Consider the following 26025-nt stretch of genomic DNA (forward strand, 5'->3'; position numbering starts at 1 on the left):
TATTTCTTTGCTTACATATAAGAATTCTGGCTTATATAAGTCCGTTACCCTGTCTTGGAAAATAACAATACAAAAATCTCTGGGGTCATGTTTGAATAATTAGGAAATGACCTACTAGTTAATGTGTAGTCTTCATGTCAAAGACCCATAAGAGAGTGACCATGGTCACACAGTCAAAAGTCACACCTGTGCCCAGACTGGCTGGCCACACTTTAACCAACCTTGATCCACCCTGCCTTAAGGTGGCCGCCCAGAGCAGGGTGCTCTGATCAGTGGCCATCACTTATAACTCAGCACTTTCTAGCACAGTGGTCATCTCAACTGTAGAGGGGACCAACACAAAAAATTCTCCTTTGCAAGCTGAAGGAAAGTATAGAAAAATTTCCAACACATATACTAAGAAACCCTGTGTGCTTTTCCCACCTCGAAATAAACATCCCATATGCAATAGTTTTAATGTTGGTTATTGGTAAGCCTTAATGAGCAGCTCTGTTGGCTGGCTCTTCTGGACTGAATCCTGACTTGCTGCCCCAGCCCTGCCTGCTCCTAGATTTGGATCCCAGGATGGAATTCAATTCAGTGTCCCACTTCTGAACGTTTCCTTATCCCGTATTGCTGAATTGGTCTTATCTACTCATATCCCTCTCCTTTCTCTCTCTCTTGCCTCCATGACACCTCTGCTCTCTGAACTGAGTTTGGCGTTCTGGATTTGCAGCTGGCCTCCTGGCCATGACCCCAGGTTCTCACAGACCTTTCCTATCCTCCAATCCCCTTGATGCAGTCCAAGGTCCTGTCCCACATTCCCTTACTCTTCCCCATTATTCTACCATCCATCAATAGTACCGATCGTTCTTCAGCCCTAGTCCAGCATATCAGGTGTTAGCGTTTTCTGCAAAGCACAAATTCCTGTACCTCTCTCATATTTGATTCTGAGGAAGGCTGGTGTGTCTTGTTGGTTACCAGCTAAAGTGGCGCCACCAAGTGGCAAGAGTATAAACAGAGTTTAGAATTCACTCCAGCTTTGAAATTATGCAGCCAGGACTTTACATCAGCTTATTTCAGACTTACATAATTCTAACACCTACATTTTTTGTCTACCCTGTGCCTTGACGTGACCAAGGCAAACATCCATTCATTCAATAACAGTTTAATGTGTTCTTACTCTACCAGGAACTATGATAGTCCGTACAAGGGTGTGCCAAACACAGTCCCTGGTCTCTGGGGGAAAAGACAGAAAAATATACATGGGGGAGGGAGAGTGGAGAGCAGGCAGAGAAGGCTTCCCAGAGGAAGTGGCATCTAAACTGAGTCAAAAAGAATGAAGAAGAGTTGGTGAATAGGGGCAAGGAACACTTTTCAGACAGAGGAAACATGCGCAAAACACCTAGAGGGAAGATGCTGAAGGGCATTTGGGGAACTGCAAGTAACTCAGGACACATGGAACCAGAGACTGCAGGAGGGGAAGTGGCAAAAGATGACTCAGAAGAGTTTATAACAATAAGTCCAACACACATGTAGAGTTCTTACTGTGTGCAAGGAACCGTTCCCATGTTTTCCATTTGTTAACTCAGCCAATCCTCACCACAACCTACTGAGGTAGGTCCTACTGTTATTCCCATTTTACAAGTGAGGAGTCTGAGGCATAGAGAAGTTGAGTAATTCGCCTAAGTCATGTCGTTAGGAAGAGGTAGAGCTGGGGTGTGAGCCGGGACCTTCAGCCAAGCTCATGAGCTTGGAAGAGGGCAACTGAAGATCTTCAAGGAGGAGAGGAATCTGGTCATGGTGTGCTTTAGAAAGATTATAGGATGCCAGCGTATTCTCTGATGCCAGCAACAAGAGTGAAACCAAGGATGTTTGGGAGTTAACACTTGAAGAACATGCCAACAGACATCAGAACCAGTCCAGGAAGCAAGGGGGCACAGCAGCATGGGATGGAATTACTGTCAACTTCCAGGTTTCCAAGAACTGAGTGGGGAGCTGCAGGGATGCCAACCAAGGCTCCAGGAGAAAAGGGCATGAGGATTGCACCTGGCTGGCTCAGGGCTATTTCTTCAAGGTGGAAACATCCATATCCATGACCCTGCTTGAGCCTCGCTACCTATTGCCTGACACTCACTTATCTTTTCAGACTGACCTCTTATCTTTTCAGACTTATCTTCCCACATTCACCCCAGATCCTCACCCAAGTGGAACCTACTTTGTTATTTACACCCAGACATATCACAAAAGGACTGAAGGAGCATTACAATAAATAAGCATATAATGAAATTAAGTTAAAACGTGAGTAAGAATAAAGACTAAGACCAGAAAAAAACAATAATTAGAGCAGAAATCAAGCTTGGGTAGGAGAGGGGAAGAGGAAACACAAATATTCAAGCTGTAAGGTTCTCCTACTGTTGCGATAGTTAAGCTCAAGTGTGACACTAAGCTTCCAATCAAAGCAAAAAGGGAGACAAGGTCATTTACATGGTTGTTATTGATAGAAAAGAGGAAGTGCACCCGTCTGTCAAGAAAACTTTTGTGACTCTTGGCTAGTGAAGTTCTGACAAACTGGACTGCTCTCCAATCCCTTAACGACCCCCTACATTCCCAACACCACACCTTTGTCTAGGTCACTGCATCCTCCTCGCTTGTAAACCCATGGCTATCAGTCAAAATCCTGCCCAAACGTCAAAGCCCAGCTTAAGACATTTGGCACTCATGAAGATGTCTCTCTCCTCCCTAGTCAGATGTCCTTCCCTCATTTATTTCCCTGGCTTGTTTTCACTTCTTTCATAGCACTCATCACATTCTGTTATATTTTATAATTCAACGTGTATGTCTTATCTTACTGAGACAATATAACCTAGAGGTTACAGTGACAGCTCTGGAGTCAACCTACCTGGGTTCTGCCTCTGCCACTCACTAGCTATGTGATCTTAGGCAAGTCACTTAATCTCTCTAAGCCTCAGTTTCCTCATCTGTAAAATGGGAATTCTAAGAGTGTCCTCCTGGTTCTCTTAGCATGGTTCCTGGCACCTGGTGAATTATCACATCATTATTAGCATCTTCATAATCTTCATCTCTTCTCCTAGTACAGAGATGTCCAATGCAGTAGCCACTAGCCACAGGCGGATCTTTAAATTGAAATCAGTTACAATTAAATAAAATGTAAAAGTCAGTTCCTCAGTGGCACTAGCCTCCTTTCAAGTGCCACATGTGGCTAGTGGCTACTATATTGGACAGGACAGAGAACATTTCCAATATCACAAAACTTCTATTGGACAGTGCAGGTCTAGAGTAAGGATCAGCATTTTTCTTCTGTAAAGGGCCAGATAGTAATTGTTTTAGACTTTGCAGCCATGTAGTCTCTGTCACAACTGCTCAACTGCACCAATGTAGCATGAAAGCAGCATAGACAATGCATAAATGAATGTGTGGCTGTGTTCCATAAAACTTTATTTATGGACACAAAACTGAATCTTTATGATGTTCACATTTCACAAAATATTATTCGAGTTGTTTTTAACCACTTAAAAACATAAAAATCATTCTTAGCTTGCAAGCTGTACAAAAATAGTCAGTGGACCGTAGTTTGCTGAACCCTCCTCTGTAGTATGTAAGCTCCTTCTGGATAAATTTCCCATCTTATTCATAGCTCTAAATCCTGGAATACCTATTATTGAGTGCCTACTATGTAGCAGGCTTCTGTTATGCTTTGGGGGAGAGTCCTGCATATGTCACAAGCTCCATCTTGTAAGAACTCACAGACTATAGTCAGCAGAATAATGGCCCCCACAGATGTCCACATGCTACTCCCCAGAACCTGTGATATACTGTTTTATATAGCAAGGAAGAATTAAGGTTGCACATGGAACTAAGGTTGCTGATCAGATGACCTTAGGATAGGGAGATTATCCTGGATTCTCTGGGTGGTCCCAATGTAATCACAAAAGTCCTTAGATATGGAAGAAGGCAGAATAGCCAGTGTCAGAGCAATGTGATGTGAGAAAAACTCGACCAGCCATTGCTGGCTTTGAAGATGGAAGACAGTCACAAGGCAAGGAGTATGGGCAGCCTCTAGACAACGTAAAAAGCAAGAAAGTAAATTCTTCCCTGGAGCCTCCGGAAAGGAATGCAGCCCTGCCAACAGCTTGATTTGAGCCTATTGAGACCTATTTAGGACCTCCCAAACTCCAGATAATAAATCTGTGTTGTTTCAAGGCACTAAATTTGTGGCAATTTGTTACAGCGGCAATAGGAAATGAATACACAGACTCACAGAAGAGATAGACAAAAGAACAAATGTGACAAGCAGATGAGTACAACAGACACAGGTACAATGTACAACATGAACACAAAAGAGAAGATATGGAACACTATGGGAATAGGGGGTAGAGAAGAAGTAAGCCTTTCTAGAAGCACCATGGGAACCAGATTTTGAAAGATGAGCAGGAATCTAACAGGGAGATGGAGGTGTTGGCAGTGTGGGAGAGAGGTGAGGACAGAGGGAGGAGAGTACGGATGAGATGGGGCAGGCCAGGCAATAGGAATAAATGAGAAAAGAGGCCCAGCAGCTAAGCGGAATCACACAGTGTTTGTCCTTCTGAGACTGGCTTATTTCACTTAGCATGTCAAATTCCACTTATATGAGGCATCTAAAATAGTCAAACTCATAGAAGCAGAGAATAGAATGGCGGTTGCCAGAGGCCAGGGTAGGGGGAAATGGAGAGTTGTTGCTCAATGGGTATAAAGCTTCAGTTATGCAAAATAAGTAAGTTCTAGAGATCTGCTATACAACACTGTGCCTAAAATTAACAATGAAATATTTTGTTATTTTGTTATAATTTGTTAAGAGGGTAGATCTCATGTTAAGCATTCTCACTACACACACACACACACAAAGGGACACAAGAAACTTTTGGAAGTGATAGATGTTTGTTACCTTGATTGTAGTGATAGCACCACAGACGTGTGCATAGTCCAAACTCATCAAATTGTATATATTAAGCATGTGTAATTTTTCTATATATCAATTATACCTCAATAAAGCTGTTAAAAACGAAGAAGAAGAAGGGGCTAGCCTGGTGGCATAGTGGTTGGGTTTGCAGGTTCGGATCCCGGGGGCAGACCTGCACACCGCACATCCAGCCATGCTGTGGTGGTGTCCCACATACAAAATAGAGCAAGACTCGCACAGATGTTAGCTCAGCAACAATCTTCCTCCAGCAAAAGGAGAAAGATTGGCAACAGATGTTAGTTCAAGGCCAATCTTCCTCAGCAAAAAAAAAAAAGAGGCTCAGCATGGACAATGGCACAGAGGGTGAAGACCATAGTGGGTTCAGGAACCTATAACAAGTCTGAGATTACAGGAGAACACAGTAGGTGGAGAAGGGTAAGAGATGAAGGTCAAGGTAGGACCAAATCTGGGAGGACCTCAGCCCTGCTGAGACTCTTTTCTTTGTCTACTGGAATTCCAGTTATTTATCTCAAGCTAGCAAATGAACCCAATGCTTACAGCAACAATCATTGTGTCTCATGATTTTGTGGATCAGGAATTTTGGTAGGACTCAGCTGGGTGATTCTTCTGCTCCATAATGTTGACTGAGGTCACCGGGTGGTATTCAGCTGGAAGATGGGCTGGGCGAGGATTTGGATGGCTTCACTCACGTGTCTGCTGTCATGGTGGGGAGGGCAGAAAGACTGGACCCCGCTGGGGCTGGTGACCAGAGCATTTGCAGTGTGGGAGTCTCAAGGTGACAGACTTCTTCCATGATGGCCCAGAGCTTCCAGAGAAAGCGTCCCAAGAAAGCCAGGCAAAAGCTGCATGGCTCTTTATGACCTTACCTTGAAGTCCCAGAATATCATTCCTGCCACATTCTCTTGGTCAAACACATGACTTCAGCCAGCCCAGATCCAAAGGAAAAGCCTTGAAGCTGATCTCAAGATAGAAGGAGTGTCAAAGCTCCTTGGCCTTCTTTGCTCTGCCACCACTAGAAACAGAGAGCCAAATTATGTGGTTTGTTTGCTTTTTTTAACGTTTTTAATATGGAAAAATACAAAAAAGAACATTAAAAATCACCCATAATCCCACCACCCAGAAACTATCTCGTAACATCGTGAAGAATTTTCTTTCAATATTTTTGATGCTCTTTCCTTTCAGACTCTCCATTTCCACTGAAAGACTTTAAATAGGAAATTGACATTATTACATGTGCATGTTGAAAAATGACTTTGGCATCAGTGTGGAGAACAGTTTGGCAGGGAGACAGATTGAGCAGCTATGGCTGTGATGGTGCAGTGACCCTCCAAGGCTTGGCTGCAGAAGATCGGGGAGGACATAGGGAGCAGTTCAACTATTCCAGGAGCTTCTCCCCACTTAGTTTTTTTGGTATGGATAATTTAATTTTTAAAAATATTGTAGCAAGTCTTTTGCAAATACAACTTCAAGACAAGCTCAATCCAGTGTCAATGAAAATAATCCATAACCAATCTATAAATGAAAATTTGGGTGAGTTTATTCTGAGCTTAAATCTTAGGATTATAACCCGGGAGAGTCTTTCCACAAAGGAACAGAGCACTCCAAAGAAGTGGGGGTACATAGGGCAGTTATATACCCTCAAAGAGGGTGTTTCACATATGATTGAAATGTCCCTCCCACAATAGTCACAAGATTGCCCTGTCTTCACAGCGCTTGATGGACACAGCAGGTAGTGGGTCTGCTATCTTCGTGGGCGTAGCAGGAGGCAAGTCTATTGTCTCGAGCTGGGCGGTCACAGGTGAGTGCAGCAATCAGTTTCTAGCCTAAGGAAAGATGCTTAATCCTTAAGGAAATGCCAATGTTGGGAGGGGGAGGGAAGTTGCACCTTTATCTCAAGGGCCTTTTGCTCTTGCCATAGGGAATCTCTAAAGCAGATATACAATGCATGCTCAACGGCCTCGGTCAGGCCCTTTTGGAAAGACAAGGTCAGGCCGAATTAGGTTTACACCAAAATGGCTTCCTCATATATTCCAATATATCCTATTACTTGCCATTTTTATTTGACACCAGAAACAGGCTGGAACAAGAGCCATCTGAAAGTTTATTTCTCATTCACATTACATGTCCACAGGTGGCCTGAAATTTGGTTCCATATTGTCTTCACACCAGACTTCCGGTTTAAGAAATGACCTCTTTCTAGAACATTGTAGCAGAGGGAAAGAATATCAGAGAAGCACTTGCTGGCTCTTCAAGTGCTAGGGAGGAAGGACACACATCAGTTTCTCTTGCATTTCATTGAGCAAAGCAGATCACAGGCCAACGAGGTTGTACATGGGGCAGAGAAGACTTGCAATGTCCTACAAGCCCCTCTGATCTGGCCACTACCAGCCTCCGATCTCAGCCCTGATCTCTCCTGGTCACACATTACTCCAGGGACACCGATATCCTTGCTGTTGCTCAAACAAACCAGGGCCACCTCCACCTCAGGGCAGGCTGTTTCCTCCACCTGAAACCCTGACTTCCCCAGACAGCCTCAGGGCTCGCTGCCCCACCTCTCTCAGGTCTGGGCTCAAATGACACCTGATTGTTTTGTTTCAAATTGCAGCCTTCCTCCCACCTCCAATGCTACCGCCCCCCCCCCCCCCCCCCCCGCCATGCTGCCATTTACTCCCTGTTTATCACCATCTGACATAGTATATATATTTTACTTGTTTGTTTATTTCCTCTCTCTCTCCCTCCCTCTCTCTCTTTCTCTCTCTCTCTTTCTCTCTCTCTCTCTCTCACACACACACACACACACACAAATGTAAGCTTCATGAGAGCAAGGTTTCTATTTTGTTGTTCACTGTTGTGCCTCCAATACTTGGAAGAGTAGTCTGGCACATAGAAGGTGCAAAAAAATCTTTGAGCCAGTGATGAATAAGTGAATACTAGAAAGATTATTAGCACAGGAGAAAGTCAGAAAATGTCGACTTAAGTTATAACTATATGCCTCTCACTACATAGCATCATGTCGGGCCAAATAAATATTGATTAACTAATTTAGTGGCCTTCGTTTGAAGACTCTAGAATGTAAAAGTGTACCTGGAGGTAAAGTTTATTTGCCAGCAGTCAAATTATAGGTAGTTTTAGTTATCTATATTTTCTGATTTTTATTAATAAAACATTATTTTGAGCTCTCATTGTGTGCCTGGCACATATGTATGTCCATGCATGTCTTATGAAATCCACACAACCTCAGCTCTGGGAGGTAACTAGCATTAATGTACCCATCAACACTTGGGTACCTGAGATGTATTGGATGAGTGACTTCTGTAAGGTAAAACAGCTAGTCAGCAGTGGGACCAGAGTTTTTCAAACTCGTTTGGTTCCAGAGCAAAAGCACAGCCACACCATGTTGCTACTTTCCACAGTGAGTATTGATGCGGGGTCGGTGAGCCGAGGAGTCGAAAGAAAGATTTCTTAGACTCTCAAGATCTGGCAGTAGTGCTCTTTTATTTAGAGAGTAGAATAGTGTGGAATAGCATGGGGACAGGACCCATGGGCAGTCAGAGCTTCTGCTGCCGCCGCTTCTGCTGCCCCCGCTGGCATGGGGACAGAGCCCATGGGCAGGCAGAGCTGCTGCTGCTGCCCCCGCTGGCATGGGGACAGGACCCATGGGCAGGCAGAGCTGGTGCGAGGGGACAGGACCCACGGGCAGTCAGAGCTCCTGCTGCTGCCCCGAGTTGAGGGTTAGGGCTAAATTTAAGGCATAGGTATATGATTCATCTCTTTACAAGACAAAGGAAAGAACATGAGAAAAAAGTTAAAATGGTATCAGTGCAGGTGGGGTCTGGTCATTGGGTGATCCCATGACTTTTAGACAAGAATCAAATCGGATTAAGTAAAGGTTAGAAAGGTTAGACGCCACCACCCTAAACCAGTTACATGAGATTGCCAGACAGCAACCAACTTAAGTTCTTGCCTTCCCCATTAAGAGCTTCTAGAGATAAGACCATTCCCCCTTCTTCCTGGCACAGAGAGGGAGGCATCTTCACAGATAGAGGTTTCCCTTAGAAATGTAAATGTTTCCCAACAAAGGGGCAAACAAATTCCACTCCTTGGAGCCTGAATCTCATCTGTAGTTTTAAAACTAACCAGCCTAAAAATCCTCATCATAAGCCATTTTAAAATTAAGCAGCCTAAAAATCCTCATCATAAACCATTTTAAAATTAAGCAGCCTAAAAATCCTCATCAAGTATAATTTATTTTTATAATATGGACAGGAAAGGGGAAAGGTTATTCAAAAGAAGAACAAAGAAAAGAAGAAGAAAGAGGAAGAGGAGAAGGAGGGGGGAGGGAGAAAGAGGAGAAGGAAAGGAAGAGAGAAGAATCTCCTTATAATCAAGAACTTGTGTGTCCTGACACTATAGCAGAATTCAGCCCAGTGATTTTCACAGAACAATCCCCTGGAAAGCCATTCATGCTTTCAGACTCCATAATCATGCCGATTTTAAAAACTCTCCTGGGCTCTTCTCTGCCTAGGCCAAACATCAGTCTGACTAATGTGAAATTGATTGCAAAGGTGGCTGGCTCCTGAGAGAATCTTTTCTTTCATTTTGATCAACCAACAGTTCACTGAATCACTGAACATGCTATGAGCCATAAGACTTGATTATTGTGCTTCAAGTATGTTTCTTTAGAGTCAATGGAATGAACACAATTTTTTCAAATGAAGAAAATGTAGCTCTTCAGGCTTTGCAAGAATAATTGGAATGTTTCCTCGTTTATTCACCGTGAACCTTCATCTCCAAACGCTGTGGATGCAAAAGGAAGTCTCTTCCTCTGTGGTTCAGCATTATTACCATTTTAAAAACATGAGGAGGGAAGTAGGAGAGTTTCAAAGGTTGTATTTCCAGAGTAAAAGATCAAAGGTCAAAATAACAAACGGTCACTAAAAGGGAAATATTTTTAGAAGGCTTAACTTACTAGAAGTAACAGATGTCTTCTCCTTTTTACTTTGTCCTCTCTCTTTTACAAAGCAAAGCTACGACTGTATTATTACAGTCCAATCCCAGGACAGGGAGTGACTTGGAAGTCTAGGAGAAGATGCTTGTACAGCAACAGCTGGTTGTAGAGGTCGCTCAGCATTCAACTCTTTGTGAAAGTAAAGTCAATCACAGTCTTCCACTCTCCATCTGTGTGGAGCTTACCTTTAATTCTAGACAAATAGTACTATGTGCACAAACTACTGCCTTTTTCAGGATTTCTCCAAGATGATTTGGTGGGTAAAATAATCTAATTAGCGGAAAGGCAGCCCATAGTCTGCCCTTGAATCCAGCAAATCATAGAAGTTCAGGTTGATCATCGAGTCCTTGGTAAACAGATACATCTGTGATGTCTTTATCTCAGGTGTCTCTTACAAACTAGTCTGCTAATTTGTTGGGCTTTGCTGTTGTGGTAGAAAATCAACGTATTTTAAAGTGAATAGAGCAAATATAACTTTGCCTTGAACAATTAAATTTAACATTGTCCAGTGAATCATCACATTTATTTTCATGACGAATTCAGGGACATTTTCTTAGTTTGAATGTCCCCAGGATCTGAGACTTCACCTACGCTCTGCTTGGTTTCTGCATCGTGGTGGAGGACGCTGTTCTGTTTATCAGTCCTTCCCTGGTAAGTTTGATGGGCTTCCAAAACTGACCCAAATAGAGCATCCTCAATCTGATAAAGGGCATCTATGAAAAACTTATGGCTGGCGCATAGTGAATGCTCAATAAATATCAACTATTACTATTTTTATACATAAGTTTTAAATTGAATGCAGTCAAAACTGTCAGTCTCTTTCTTTATGGCTTCATCCTGCTGACTGCAGCTCATCTTTCAAAATTCGACTCAAACATCTTGAATACTTCTGTGCTCCCCTGGCAGCCTGTGCCTCGCCCACTGGAGCACACAGCACTTGCCATGCTGTCATGACCCATTTCCTCGTCTGGCTCTGGCTCTACCCTCTCAACTATAAACTCCTTGAAGGTAGAGCTTTCCTTCCATTTTGTACCCCAGAACCTAGAACAGCGCCTAGCACATACTGAGCACTCAATTCACATCCATCTCCTTTCTTTTAATCTTCATGGCTTAGCTTAAGTTCCACCTCATCCAAGAAGTTTTCCCTGTCAACTCAAGCTTCCACTGGGGTTTTTTTTTTCCAGTTTTATTGAGATATGATTGACAAATGAAAAATTGTAATACTTAAGTTACACAATGTGATGTTTTGATGTAAGTATACCTTTTGTAATGATTACCACAATCAAGCTAATTAATATATCTGTCACCTTACATGGTTACCACTGGTGTATGTGTGTGTGTATGTGTGTGTGTGTGTGTGTGTGGAGCCATTAGTTTTTATATGTTCCAATCATCTTTGTATCACCGGTGCCCAGCACATATTAGGTGTTTAAGTAATATCACGTGAATAAATGAATGAATGGCTGACTGGATGAGTAACTGTGAAGATGGAAGAATGATAAAGAGGAAAATCTCTGGCTATCATCACCTGGAAATTTTGAATCAAATACCACAATTTTTTAATGACTAGCTAAGCTCTCTAAGAAGAAAGGGAACCCTCAGGAGCCAAAAACATGGCACAGGCAGATAGAAATCACAAACGAATAGGACACTGAAACCAGACCTACATGGGGGGTGAGCCAAGGCTGTGAGTGGGTAGGGAGAGACATGGTTATTAAACCTGGTAAATGACAGGTTTAGATTTTATTGCCTACATAGACATAGGACATGAAACCTTAGACCTACATGAGGCAGAGAATTGACACTAATATCCCCTCATAAAAGCAGAGTCTTTGAAGGTCTACCCTGCAGTAAAAGAGTGGGGAACTACCCAATAGCTCAGGAAGACAAAGAAGCTTGTCTTTGTCTGAGTTCTTGGTAAGACAGAAAATCTCCCCTGAGAAACTGAAACCTCAAGCCTGTAATGCAAGTGGTTTCTGGCCTCAAGTGTATAGTAGCTGGGTTATCTGGGAACCCTTGAACTGCATAAATTAACATTTAAAAAAGTCCCAGGATCTTGATATCTCTGGCGTAAATTAATGTAGCCACTATGGAAAAGAATATGGAGGTTCCTCAAAAAATTAAAAATAGAACTACTATATGATCCAGCAATTCCACTTCTGGGTATTTATTCAAAGGAAATGAAAACTCTAACTCAAAAAAGTATATGCACCCCTATCTTCATTGTAGCATTATTCACAATAGCCAAGACATGGAAGCAATCTAAGTGTCCATCAATAGATGAATGGATAAAGAAGATGTGGTATGTATATACAATGGAATATTATTCGGCCATAAAAAAAGAAGAAATTTTGCCATTTGCAACAACATGGATGGACCTTGAGGGCATTTTGCTAAGTGAAATGTCAGACAGAGAAAAACAAATACTGCAAGTAACATATGATCTCACTTACCTGTGAAAACTTAAGAAAAAGAAAAAAAGAACTCATAGATACAGAGAACAGATTGGTGGTTTCCGGGGCGGGGTGGGGGGGGGGTGCTGGGCAAAATGGGTAAACAGGGTCAAAAAGGACAATCTCCAGTTATAAAATAAATAAGTCATGGAAATGTAATGTACAGCATGGTGACTATAGTTAATGATACTGTATTCCATACTTGACAGTTGTTAAGAGATTGTATCTTAAAAGTTCTTGTCATAAAAAAATTTTAACTATGTGGTGATGAATGTTTACTAGACTTATTGTGGTGATCATTTTGCAGTATATACAAATACTGAATCATTATGTTATGTACCAGAAACTAATGTAATGTTATATGTCAATTATTTCTCAATAAAAAAAAGACAAGAGGTATACCTAAAATGACACTAAAAAGTTGAAAGCAAAAAATGGAAAAAGATATATTAGGTAAATACTAGCCAAAAGAAAGCTAATATAGCTATATTAATATTGGAAATAAAATGTAGTATTCAAGACAAAACAGTATTAGGAATAAAGAGAGATATTATGTAATGATAAAAGAGCAATACTCTAGGAAGCTGTAATAATTCTGTACATATACGTACCTAACCACATGGCCGAAAATATATGTAACAGTGCGACAAAGACATGAAGGACCTACAAATAAATGTAACAAGAAGCATGCCAGACCCACATGGAGAAAACTAGGAATACCACTGAAGGACTCAGAAGAAGTTTTGAACAAATGGAAAGGCATATCACTGTTTGGGACATCACAATAGTGTTGATGTCCCCTATGTACATTTGTAAATTTAACTAATAAATAATACAAAGCCTTATATTTTGTTTTATGCTTTGTCTGATTTTGTTTTGCAAAAGCAAACAAACTAATTCTAAGACTCATATGGGGAAAAAGTGTATAATTTAGAACAGTCTGGAAAATAATGAGGAGGCACTGCCCCTCGAGATATCAATATATTACAAAGCATGGCATATGAATACACACACACACACAAATCAAGGGTTCAAAATACAAAGTATCAAAATAGACTCCAACATATATAGGAATTTTGCTTATATTAAGACAGCATTTCAAATAGATGAGGGGAAAATGAATTATTCAATAAATGATTTGACACATTTGGCAAGTCACCCAGAAAAAACAAGATGTTCATACCTTTGACCTATCATAGGAATTTTTTCTCCAGATACACACAAGACAAATATAGGTGCAGGAATATTTATTGGAAACACTACAAATACCCATTAATGGGAGTAGTTAAGTAATATATAAAATATAAAGAGGATATAACAATATATAATGATATATAATATATAAAGATTTTTTTCTCACAATGGAAAAAGCAGCCATTCACCAGATGAGCCAACTCTAGGTGTTCTAAAACAGTGAGAGTTTTTGCTGACCATCTCTAAAAGATTAAAAACGAGGTAGAGAAAAGAGAATATATACTATGGTAACATCCTTGTTAAATAAGAAGAAAAGGAGAAAGACAGACAGACAGACAGACAGACAGACAGACATCTCTGGAAGGATTCACAAGAAACTGGTAAAAGCAGTTGTCCCAGGTGAGAGAAGTTGGGTGGTCACAGCCCAGAGGAGGGACAAAGACTTACTTTTCACTATATGCCTTTCAGTACATTTAAATTTTGAATCATGTGCATATATTAGCTATTCCAAAAAAATATCTTTTATAATTAAGAAAAGGGGGGAATGGAGATTTCTACTCACCTCAATGTGACAGACTAGATATCCTGAAATCCTTCTGGCTACAAATGCCTGGTAATGCTGAGTGGAATATGAGAGCAACAACTCAGGGCCACAGTGAGCGATTTTTGATATACTGTCTGCTAGAATTTGTTCAGTGAAGAAGCTCAAAATATTAGCAAGTAGAGACAAGGTTTGAACAATGTAATTTAAAAGCTTGATCCAATGGATATATGGAGAGGGCTCTGCACCAACAATTAGCTCACTCGCATTATTTTTAAATGCTATAGAACATTTACCAGAATAGATCAGGCCACACACACACAAATGCATTAGGCTACAAGGTAGGCGTCAACAAGATCAAGCAACCCGGAAAATTGACATCACATCACCATGTTCTCTGCAAAATTTGAAATCAACTTTAAAGATAGCGGCAACAACAACACAAACTTGACATGTTAGAAATTTTAAAATATTCCTTAAGAAAAAAAAAAATATATATATAGAAGAGACTGTAATGGAAATTAGAAAATGTTTAGAGGGGCTGGCCCCGTGGCCGAGTGGTTAAGTTCTCACACTCCACTTCGGCAGCCCAGGGTTTCGCTGGTTGGGATCCTGGGCGTGGACATGGCACGGCTCACCAAGCCATGCTGAGGTGGCGTCCCACATGCCACAACTAGAAGGACCTACAACTGAAATATACAACTATATACTTGGGGGATTTGGGAAGAATAAGCAGGAAAAAAAAAAAAAAAGAAGATTGGCAACTGTTGTTAGCTCAGGTGCCAATCTTTAAAAAAAGGAAAGTGTTTAGACCTAAGCAGCAATGAAAAGAATATGAACTGAAATGGCTGGGCTGAAGCTAATGCAAGATTTCAAGGAAATGTTTTATGCTGTGCACATCCTTTTGTTACCTGCTTTATTTGCTCAATATTATGTTTCTTGAAATTTTATTGACGCGTGAAGATTTAATTCATCCATTTAACTGCTGTGTAGAGACACAGGGCACACAGATCTCACTCCAAGGAAATCCTTGCTATGTTTCTGCATTAAATATGCTATTTGCTAGAAGTTTTTGGTATTGAGTTAAGGAAGTTCCCGTCTATTCCCAGAGGGCTGAGGATTTTTATCATGAATGAATTCGAATTCGTCAATCCACTAAGAGATCGACTGAGAGGATTGAGCTTTCCCTCTTTATCCATTAATATGTTAAAATTCCATTGAATGTATTAATTGATTTTTGAATGTTAAGCTATACTTTCATTATAGAAATAAATCCAATTTAGATTTTAGAATTCTTTTAAAGACATTTTTTAAATGTTTTATTTACTTATTTAAGCAAATAGGAAAACGGTGGCGGGGGGGGGGGGGGGCGTTGATTTTGAATGTTGGTGTTCTTTGGTTTTTGTTTGATGAGCTGATTGAGAAATCTTGATGCAGAGCGGCGAGAGACACCGCCTGACATCCTGCTCTGTGGACCATTCATCATGTGGCCGGAGGTGGCTCTGCCTGTCTGCTGCCAGCCTTCTCACTATGGGTGACATCAGGCCACCGGAGATCAAGCAGGCCCTGGGGCACTGCTGTCCAAGTCACCTAGCCCTTGACTCCTCCTGTACACGTACGGGATGTCCAACACAGGAAATAGCTTTCTGTCGGCATCCTCTTCATTCGTTAGGAAGCACACTTCATCTTTTTAAAAACAGCCACAAAATGACAGCTGACTCCCTACCTGTCCAAACACTTAGCCCCAAGAGAAACCAGAGCGGATCTGACTTAACACTCTAAATTTGGAAATTCACCAGGCTTAACATTTTTCAGCTGAATTGAAGATGCTAACCTATATAAAGCCAGTATAATGTAAACTGAATATAAAAATATATTTAATGGCTTTAGAAAGATTAGCAAGAATCAAAACATTACCAATGAGTAACTGAGTACTGAGATTGTAAGTCAATATGCATTTCTTTCTCGAAGAGTTCCTTTTCTCGTTAAGTGTTAAAATTAAACAATTTAGTATCTGCACGTGTTTAAAAAGCCAAACAGTGGCAAATTCTACAAATAAAGAGTAACTTCCCTCCTACTCCATTTCCCCAATCCCCAAGGTTTTGGGAATGGGAAGAAAACTGGAAATTACCATTTTCAGTTTCTCTCGATCTTCCCAGAAATCAACAAAGCATATCCGAGAGAGATAAGTCAATCAATTGGTAGATTGACAGATAGATCAGCAGCTAGGTCAAGAGTTCTGTCTCTTCACACTAATCAGTTCTGTATAAGTCTGAATTTAAGTACAAATGTAAATTTGTAGAGTGACATTTTTTTTTTAAGATTTTATTTTTTCCTTTTTCTCTCCAAAGCCCCCCCAGTACATAGTTGTATCTTCTTCGTTGTGGGTCCTTCTAGTTGTGGTATGTGGGACGCTGCCTCAGCGTGGTTTGATGAGCAGTGCCATGTCCGCGCCCAGGATTCAAACCAAGGAAACACTGGGCAGCCTGCAGCAGAGCGCACGAACTTAACCACTCGGCCACGGGGCCAGCCCCTGTAGAGTGACATTTTTAATATTTCTTCTAACATCTCCTATAATTTGTAGAGATCATACAAGAAACCAAAACTTGCATCCACAGAATAATCCTTCTCAAAATTAAAAATTATTTACAGTCTGGCATTCTCCAAGAGCAGTGGACATCACTTTCAATTATATCGATTAAAAATGAAGTTGCTAAAAGTATCAAATTTGATGACATAATAAGTGAATCTGCAGAAAAGTGAGCCAGAAAAACCTAATGATCGATCAAGATATCACATTAACAAATTATTGTTATATAAAATTGTGATACTAAAATGTTATTTTTTGCAATTTGTAAGTTTATGCTGAAACTCATGTATCTCTTATCCCCATTTTGTTTTATAAGTAATAAAACATTTTTAAAGGAAAAAGCTTTATATTTTAGTGCCTTTAACAGCACTTGTTCCTGCTTTTTGAACAAGGGACACTGCATTTCCATTTTGCACTGGGCCCCATAAATTACACAGCTGGCTCTAGTTGGAAGTTCTTGGGAGTTTGGCCTGTGCCCCCTAGAATGTGGGAGGAAAAGACGTGAACACAGAACCCACTGCCTGCTTCCTACCAGAAGAGAGTATAGCTGTGGGGGAGTTTCTACTTCAGCCATGCTAAGGTGAGGATTCATGAGCTCCTGGAGTAACAGAGGCTGGAGGAGTTATCAAAGCTGGAGCCACTGTGAAGGGCCCCACCTGTCACCTGCCAGAGCAGCGGAAAAAAGTGGCAGAGGATGGGCATTAGGGAAGAAGATGAGGAGGAGAGCCACAAGATGTCTGCCAAAGAGCACATCACCCAAATCTGGAACCAGGCCATGCAAAGGGTCCCATGAGAGCCCTCTGAATAACCTCAAATGGGGCCCATGAGAGGCCTAGGCATTTGGAGACATTTGGAGAGCCACTCTAATGGGAAAGTGTTAGGCAGAAAAGAACTACAGGGGTGTCACTGACGAGTGTCACCCTTCACCTTGTAGGGGAGGAAGACATTTCCTTCACCCACTCTAGGTCCTTCTGGCCAGGCTACGAATTAAAGTGATGTGAGACAGAATAACAGGAGAAAATCAAACATAGCTTTATAACATGTATACATGGGAGAGACTCAGGCAAACTGAGTGACTTGCCAAAATGGTAGAGGCTCTCATCTTAAATACTATCTTCAGCTAAAGACAAAGGAGGATGTTGGGGGTTGGGGAAGTCAGTTATGGTAGATTACCAGAAAAGGCACGGTAAATAAGAATAAGGTTATTATGCAGATTTAAGTCCTTGCCTTCTCCATTGATAAGAGTTTCTAGAGATAAGGTCATTCCCTCTTCTTCCTGGTACAGAGGGGTGACACTTTTAAAGATGGAGATTTCCCTTCAAAACATAAATGTCTCTTACAAAGGGTAAGTAAATTCTACTTTTCAGAGTTTCTCTCATGTCTGCAGTTTTTCAAAGTGACCAGCCCAAAATAATCCTCATGCCAAAGAGGCACATTTTGGGGTGGACAATTCCAATCCCCCACAACCTGCTAATTCCCTGTTTGGCCCCAACTTAGAAGATGGAAGGAGGAGTGGGAAGGAAGAGGTGGGGAAAGAGCAAAAGAAGAGCTCAGAGGTTTTGAATTGGCTGTGAGAGGGAAGTTTTCTACTCTCTGGAAGGACTAGAAAAGTTAGGATATCTCCCCATACCACACCTCAAAGTGTACATATGGAGGAGGAAGAAACTGTAATTATAAAAATGTAATCTATCTCCTGTTTGTCCCTCCACTGAGTTCATGGAAGAAACTAGTTACATGTGCATATTAATACACACATGTTTTAATAGAAATAGACCTAGTGCTAACTTATTTTTTCACATAACAATATATCTTAGAGAGGGTTCTATGTCAGTACTAACAGAGCTAGTTGGAAGAGATGGGTAATAAACATGTAAACAAATAAAAAAAGAAGATAATTTCAGGTTGTGATACTACTTTGAAGGAAATACATAAGCTAATGTGTTAAGAATCCCTGGGGGTGGAAGGAATTGGGCTATGTGGTACTGGGAAATTAAACACCCAGGTTAAGAGGACCTAAGAATCTATACTATGTTCATGGATTGCGAAAAAAGAAGAATGGAAAGTCACAGGCTACCATGCAAACAGTCAAGGCACAAAATGGTGCAAAATAAGTGATCGTTGTCCTTGGTGTGTGGGATAAATCTCTTTTTAAAAAATAACTCTTCCACCATTCCCTAGGAGTTGCTGAAACAGGATTCTCTCAAGGGCTCAGGAGAAAGAGATCTCATCAGGAATGCCAGCGCAAGTGCGTGTTGATGTGCTCGGGGATGAAAGTCAGAGGCAGGCAGAGCATTCCAGAGAGGGAGGTCAGACAAGGGTCATCTGTAGATAGAGACTGACTTAAACCACCATCTGCAGGACAGCCCCCTGGGGAGAAAGCGGGGAGAGAGAAGAACTGAGGGCCTAAGACATCGCCACTTTAAATACTTTAAAATATGTCTTGACCACTTGATATCTTTCCTAAAGGTTCTTAAATAGCCTCTGGGACTAAAGTTTCATAAAAAATTAGAAACCCACCAAAGAACATTTCTGACCTCAGAGAAATAATGAAAAGTCTAAATCATATCCATCTCAGACACGCGGCAGTGAAAACTGTCAGTCATGTTTTTGGAAAACATGCTAGCTTTTTATTCCTTGTGCTTATTTGCAACCAATAAGGGAAAATAGGAGATCATGTAGATAATAGGTACCGAAATAAACTGTGCATTCAGTTTTAGCCAATGAGCACTTGCCAGTTCACGTTTCCATTTATAACAGAGGTTCTCACTCATCAGCAATGTGTGACTGACTTAGAGCTGCTGCAGCCAGCTCAGCCCACAAGCCAGCCTCCTTTCTGATAGTGTTCCTAAAATTAAAGGAATACTCAAAACATCAAACCAGGACATTTCATTCCAGTTCTTCACCAACTGGCACATTTTCCATTACGTGTTACTTCCTCTCATGGCTTCAGCTACAACTTCTTCACCAGTGATTCTGGATCTCTCTCTCAATCCGATTTATCTACCCTATGCCCAGGATACAGATATCAACTGCCTTGGAGGCATTTCCTCTTTCATGTCAGACAGTATGTTCACAGTCAAAGGAACCAAAGGTTCTCGTTTCCAAAGCTGTTTGTGTTTCTGTATCAGCTGTGTGATGGGCCCCACTCTCCACACTAACAAGAAACCTGCATAGTTGATAACTGCTTGCTGAACAGAAGCTGGGGTGCAATTATGCCCCAGTATATCTGAAAAACTAGTGGCGCATCAAGGAGTTTTAGCTAGAAGAATGACAGATAAAAATGGAAAGAACAAGCCGGAGAGGGCAGCCCAGGGTCTGCTTCAGAAACTGATCCTGTAAGGAAGTAGAATTTGCCACCTCAAGATGTGTCTCTTTGGCATGAGGATTATTTGGGGCTGGTTATTTTTTTAAAAACTGCGAACACAGGAGAAGCTCTGCAAACCAAGCAGAAGTTACCCTTTGTAAGAGACATTTACTTTGTAAGAGAAATCTCCATTTGTACAGATGTCTCCTTCTCTGTAGAGGAAGAGGGGAATGACCTTATTTCTAGAAACTCTTATCAATGAGGAAGGCAGGGGCTTAAATCTACATAATAACCGTATTCTTGTTTACTGTTCCTTTTCTGGTAATCTCCCATAAGTGACTCACCCTAACCCCAACATCTTCCTTTGTCGTTAGCTGAAAATGGCATTTAAGGTGGCGGCTTTGGCCATTCTGGAAGTTACTCAGTTTTCCTGGATTTCTCCCATGTATACATGTTATCAAACTTTGTTTGATTTTCTCCTGTTATTCTCTCATGCCAATTTAATTCTTAGACCAGCCAGAAGGACCTAGAGGGTAGCGGAATTCTCTTCCTCCCCTACAATCCCTTGACCAATCTCCATGGACTCACACTGTGTTGAAGCTGAACAAATTTCTATATGATGCCAAGCTTTGTTGCCTAGGTGTCAGAGTGTGACACAGAACGGGAGTGGAAGTCTTGAGAATATAGCAAGACTTTGGCTCAGTGAGAGCACTGGGGGACCCAGCACTACTTGGATGTCCCCAGAGTTTGCCACTTTGCAGGCACGGCATAAAATTTCAGTGTTCTTCACACCCACGGGGATGGCTATAGCAATTTTAAAACACAAAACCAAAAAATAACGAGTGTTGGCAGGGACATGGAGAAATTGGAACCCTTGCACATTGCCATGGGAATGTAGAATCATTCTGTTTCTGCGGAAAACAGTTTTGCAGTTACTCAAAAAGTTAAACATAGAATTATCTTATAACTCAGTCATTCCGGTTCTAGGTATATGCTCAAGAGAGTTGAAAACAGGTACTCAAATAATTATATGTACACACATGCTCATAGTAGCACTATTCACAACAGCCAAGAGGTGGAAACAACCCAAATGTCCATGATGAACTGATAAACGAGCTACGGTATATACATTCAATGGAATATTATTCACCCATAAAAAGAAAGGAAATACTGATACACATTACAACACGGACGAGCCTTGAAAGCATTATGCTAAGTGAAAGAAGCCAGACACAAAAAGTCACATATTGTATAAACCCATTTGTATGAAATATCCAGAATAGGTAAATCTATAGAAACAGAAAGCAGAATGGTGGGAGCTGGGAGTGGTGAGGAATGGGCTACCATTTAGACACCACTGAGGAATGAGAAGTAACTGCTTAATGGGTACAGGGTTTTCTTTTGGAGTGATGGGGATGCTTTGGAGCTGGATAGAGGTGATGGTTACACAATAATGCGAATGTACTAAATGCCACTGAAGTGCTCATCTTGAAAAGGCTCATTTTGGAGCTCCCGAGTGGGTGAACATGTGGAGGAGCTGAGAGAGGGGCGTGTGGAGAGGGCATGGAAACTCTGCACCCCTTCCCGCGTGCCTTGCCCTACGCATCTCTTCCACCTGGCTGTTCAGGAGTTATAGCCTTTTATAGTAAACCTGTAATCTGATTCTTATGGTCCACTGTATTTCTGGTTAGATTGAAATAGCATGGTGAAGGAATTGAGAAGAAACAGTGAACACCTTTATGTTGCAGACAAAACAACATGAAGCGGCCATTTACCGCTAATTCATCGGCTCTTTGAGATACAGAGTAGAAACGGAGAGGATGGCAGCTGCATATTTGGAAGAAGGAAACTTGGAAATGCCTTTTTTCTTTATAATCAACCTATACCTTGTTTGTGGAAAAGCTTCCCAGCCATCAAAATTACCAGCAGTGTGTAGTACCTGAAAAGCAGGATATTATGGAGAGACTGAAAGAGATTGCATTCCTAAGGACAGATGAATTGAAGAAGGAAATATAACATGAAATACCCAGAAGATTTGCAAGCAAAATCAAACTTAAAGCCGAAATTCTCAAAAAACTGGAGCATCAGAGATTGAGGGAGACGGAAGGGATGCAGATCGTTCAAATGGGCCAGTAGCAGCTGAGTGGGAGCAGTTTCTGTTTTTCAAAGATCAACTTAAGAAGCAAGAATTAGCCTGAGGTCAGATGCAAAGCCAGGAGCCTCCAGCGTTCTTGGACCGCTGTGTCCTGCTATTCCACACACCAGAACAATTCCTTGCTGAATGTATTTGCAGATCAGCCCAACAAAAGTGATGCAATCACTTATGCTAGCCACTCTCCTACTGTAAATATGGCCTTAAAAGCAGCTACTACTCCAAATGCTGTTCAGAGTTTAGTGGTTGAAGTGCTGCGATGTGTAGTTTTTATCAAAAGATCTTGGCCGCAAACTTCTGCAGCAGGCAGAATCTAATACAGTGAGAGGAACAGAAACCCATGAAATATTCTGTGGAAAACTCATGCATAATGAATTCACTATTACCCACATAATTGTGCCAAAGCGGTCTGCAGAACTTGACTGCTGCGACATGGAGAATGTAGAAGAGTTATGCCATGTTCAGGATCAACGACATCTCCTTGCTCTGGGATGAATCCCTGACCTAAACTGCCTTCTTATCCAGAGTCGGTCTTCACACTGTTCCTATCAGCTCACATCACCTGAGGCTATTGACATTGTTTGTTAATGAAAGCACAAAGACATTGGCATGTTCAGGCTCACCAGTGCTGGCATGCTTGAGGTTTCCTCTTGTAAAAAGAAGGGCTTTCATCTGCTTGCCAAGGACTCCAGGCTGTTCAGCATATGCAAACACGGGTTGGTAAAACACAGAAAGATAATTGTTCTGGACTGAGGTGATATCTCCCGAAATCTACCCTTCGACATGTGGTTGCTAAATTTTCTTAAGATGTTTCCAGAAATGACTGATATTTTATATTTATACATTTTAGATCAGAAAGTTTGATATTTATTGCTCTTGCACATTTTGAAGTTTTGTTTTTGGGTTGCTCTAAGAGAGGTCACAGTGGTGTTAAATCAATACCTATTAATGTACCCACATACTACGACCAGATAACACATGGTGCTGCAAACAAACAAAAGGTGAATTTTATGTGAATTTCACCTCCATAAAAAATTGTTCAGTGTAATTCACCACATTAACATAAAGTCAGAGGCAACATAAATGATCATTTCAATGAAAGCAGAAAAGTATTGGGAACAAAACACTTAGGTGTCACCACAGCGGACACCAGCAGTCCTGGCATTAATGAAGCCTCATTCTCAAGGGCCTCCAGGGGCAGGAACAAACATGCACGTGCTCATACCCAAAAAGGCAGGTCCCTGCACGTGTGAGGCATTTCCAAGGACTTCCAGTCATTACTGGGGAAGGCTTTGAAGGGAACGGGGTGTCCTAGAGAAGGTAGGGGTGAGACCCAGGGAAATTTGGAGAACTGACGACACAATCTCATTTCCACTAAGAAGTCAGCGAGGCCTGAGGAAACTAGTTACACTTGACAGCCACTCTGCACGTTGACCTGTTTCTTCCCATTCCCACATCTAATAGGCCCATGAGTCTATAGCTTCCATCCCCATGTCCCAGCCATTACCTGAGTTCAGGTCTAATAATCTCTACCCTCCCACCTCGTCTCTGCCTCTACTTACCCACCTCTCCTCTGCATCCTCTACTTCCACTGCCACCACGGGCTTTCTAAGAGGCAAGTCTACCTAGTGGATTGCCATTGCTTACGTGCTCACTACAACTCAAGAGTGCTGAGGAAATACACATGATTTTGCCTAGAACCAAACTGGTTTTTCTCCGGACATCTGCACCTTGCCTGAAAAATCCAGGGAGGCCCAGGGTGGGAGGGAAGGGCAAGAAGCCCCAACCAAACCAAGTGGGCCCACGGCCAAATGTTCAGCCAAAAATATTAGCATCAGGAGGGACTAGACAGACAAGATCAATTTATAAAAATAATGCACACCTCCTATTTTAAAAACAAAATCCAGTCCTCACCCCTTTCGATGATCATACGCTGTTTTCTAATTGGTACACAAAACATTTTAGGTGGGGTGCAATGTCTCAGCTTTAGATTCACAGAATTTTATAATAGGAAGTAATCATTTTGTCCAGCTTTTCTTAAACTTTGTTCTACAAAACACTCATGGCTGATGACAATTATAAGTAAAGATCACCAGCTTCACCCAATCAATGTTAGCTTTATTAACTTACTGCAGCGAGGCACTGTGAACACCCAGTGAACCATGGGGTGTCTCAGTAAGAGGCTGTGGGAAGGGGCTTTTTGTCGGGTTTGAGTTTGTGCTGAGTGATTCTAAGGTGGGAAGGGTAAGAGAAACTGGAATCAAGCCAGGGTTGGATCTGGTCATGAAGCAGGCGGTTTGATCATCGAGTATCTCAGAAATCTTAGTTCAGGAGGTGGGAGGAATGGGGACAGTTTAGGGGAGGCACTGACAAGAAAGAATCAGTCACTCACTGTTAGTCATTCTGCAGCTGTGGTGTGGCGTTGGGAAAAACACTATTTTCTGTTGGCCTTGTGCTGGCCCTGTTTATGACGGTCGGGAACTTCACAGTCAGCTCATCAGGGCTGATTCACTCTCTCAGATCCCACAAGAAGTTAGTGGGTGTTCCTGGAAGAAAGAGATGAAAATAAGCCTGGAAGGTACTCATTAAACAATGTTAAATAAATATAATTCTGGGCTTTCTGGAACTTTTAATGTGCTAAAGTGAATTTTGAATCTCCCCAAGACACCATCAGTTTATTCTCAACACAGCTGCCTGAGTGGTTCTATTCAAATATAAGCCAAAACGTCCAGTGGTTTCTCATCCCTCCCACCCCGCAGCATTACCATTCTGACCTCTTTTGCTATTTATTCTGCCCCCTCCTCTCTCTGGTCCAGCCACCTGGCCTCCTCCGTGTTTCACAGGCGCTTGTGTTCCTTCAGCCAGGAATGCCGTTCCCCACACTGCTGCATAACCTGCTCCTTCCTCTCCTTCAGGTCGTTCAAGTGCAAGCTTCCAGTGAGGACTTCCCTGCCCACTCTCTATAAAACCTACCCTGCCCCCAACACTTCCGAATGCCCTTTCATTATTCTTTCTTCTTAGCACTCGTCGCCAGCTAAGATGCTGTCCATTTTATTGTCCCCGTTTATGGTCTCTCTGCGCATGTGGGCAGGGATGTTTATTTATTTTCTCCCACGGTGCCTCCCCGGGACCTGGAACTACGGCAGGTGCATAAAAGGCACGTGATACAAACTTGTCAAATGAGTGACTAAGCAAACCCCTTCCAAATTTCTCCCCCAGCAGAGGAAGTGGTGAGGGAGGCCTCTGTGTTTTCCACGTATAGACAGTAAAGAGGTTGTGGAAGAACACATGGGGAGCCTGGGGGACGACCCTGCCAGGGCGTAAGGAGCAGCTCTCCTATCTTCTCACTCCAGCCTGAATAATTACCGCAGATCACTAGATGGCACTGTTCACCAAGAATCGCGGGATTCTGCGCACTCTCCCAGGCTCCCCTAAGGCCTTTAAAATCACTGATCCCAGAGATGAAAAATTCCAAGGAATAGTTACTACTCCCTATGCCATGGCTCTAGATCGGGAGGAAACCCGGAGTCTACAGCACCACTATCAATTGGCCACCCCCAACCATGAGCACAGGTTAACCCTTTGCTTGGGAGCAAAAGATGTTTTTAAATACTTCTAGTAGTACCCCTGGCAAATGTAAGAAAGCTTTGGCCCCCGTTGAAAAGCTGCAGGACTCCCCATTGGACTTGACCTTGGCCTTCTGGGCACAGTGCTGCCACTTTTGCTCTACCCTTGCATCCCTGTCCCTTTGTAGGATAGAGTACAGGGTAAGATGCCAATTCTATTTCTAGCCTTGAGCCACAGCCGTCTGAGAGGCAGCATG

General features: G+C 42.0%; 1 long non-coding RNA gene and 1 pseudogene across 1 annotated transcript; one reads left to right on the top strand and one right to left on the bottom strand.

Annotated features, from left to right (window-relative positions):
- Positions 1-660: 660 nt before the first annotated feature.
- Positions 661-25558, bottom strand: LOC139074012 (uncharacterized). The gene is made up of 3 exons (XR_011523292.1): positions 24977-25558; positions 24595-24748; positions 661-5972 (listed from the first exon to the last, which is right to left on the bottom strand). It is a non-coding gene; the product is annotated as an uncharacterized lncRNA (long non-coding RNA).
- On the top strand, positions 20014-23010 carry LOC103558476 (AMSH-like protease pseudogene; annotated as a pseudogene).
- Positions 25559-26025: the final 467 nt, after the last annotated feature.

The sequence above is a fragment of the Equus przewalskii genome, chromosome 10 (assembly GCF_037783145.1).
Source record: "Equus przewalskii isolate Varuska chromosome 10, EquPr2, whole genome shotgun sequence".
NCBI lineage: Eukaryota > Metazoa > Chordata > Mammalia > Perissodactyla > Equidae > Equus > Equus przewalskii.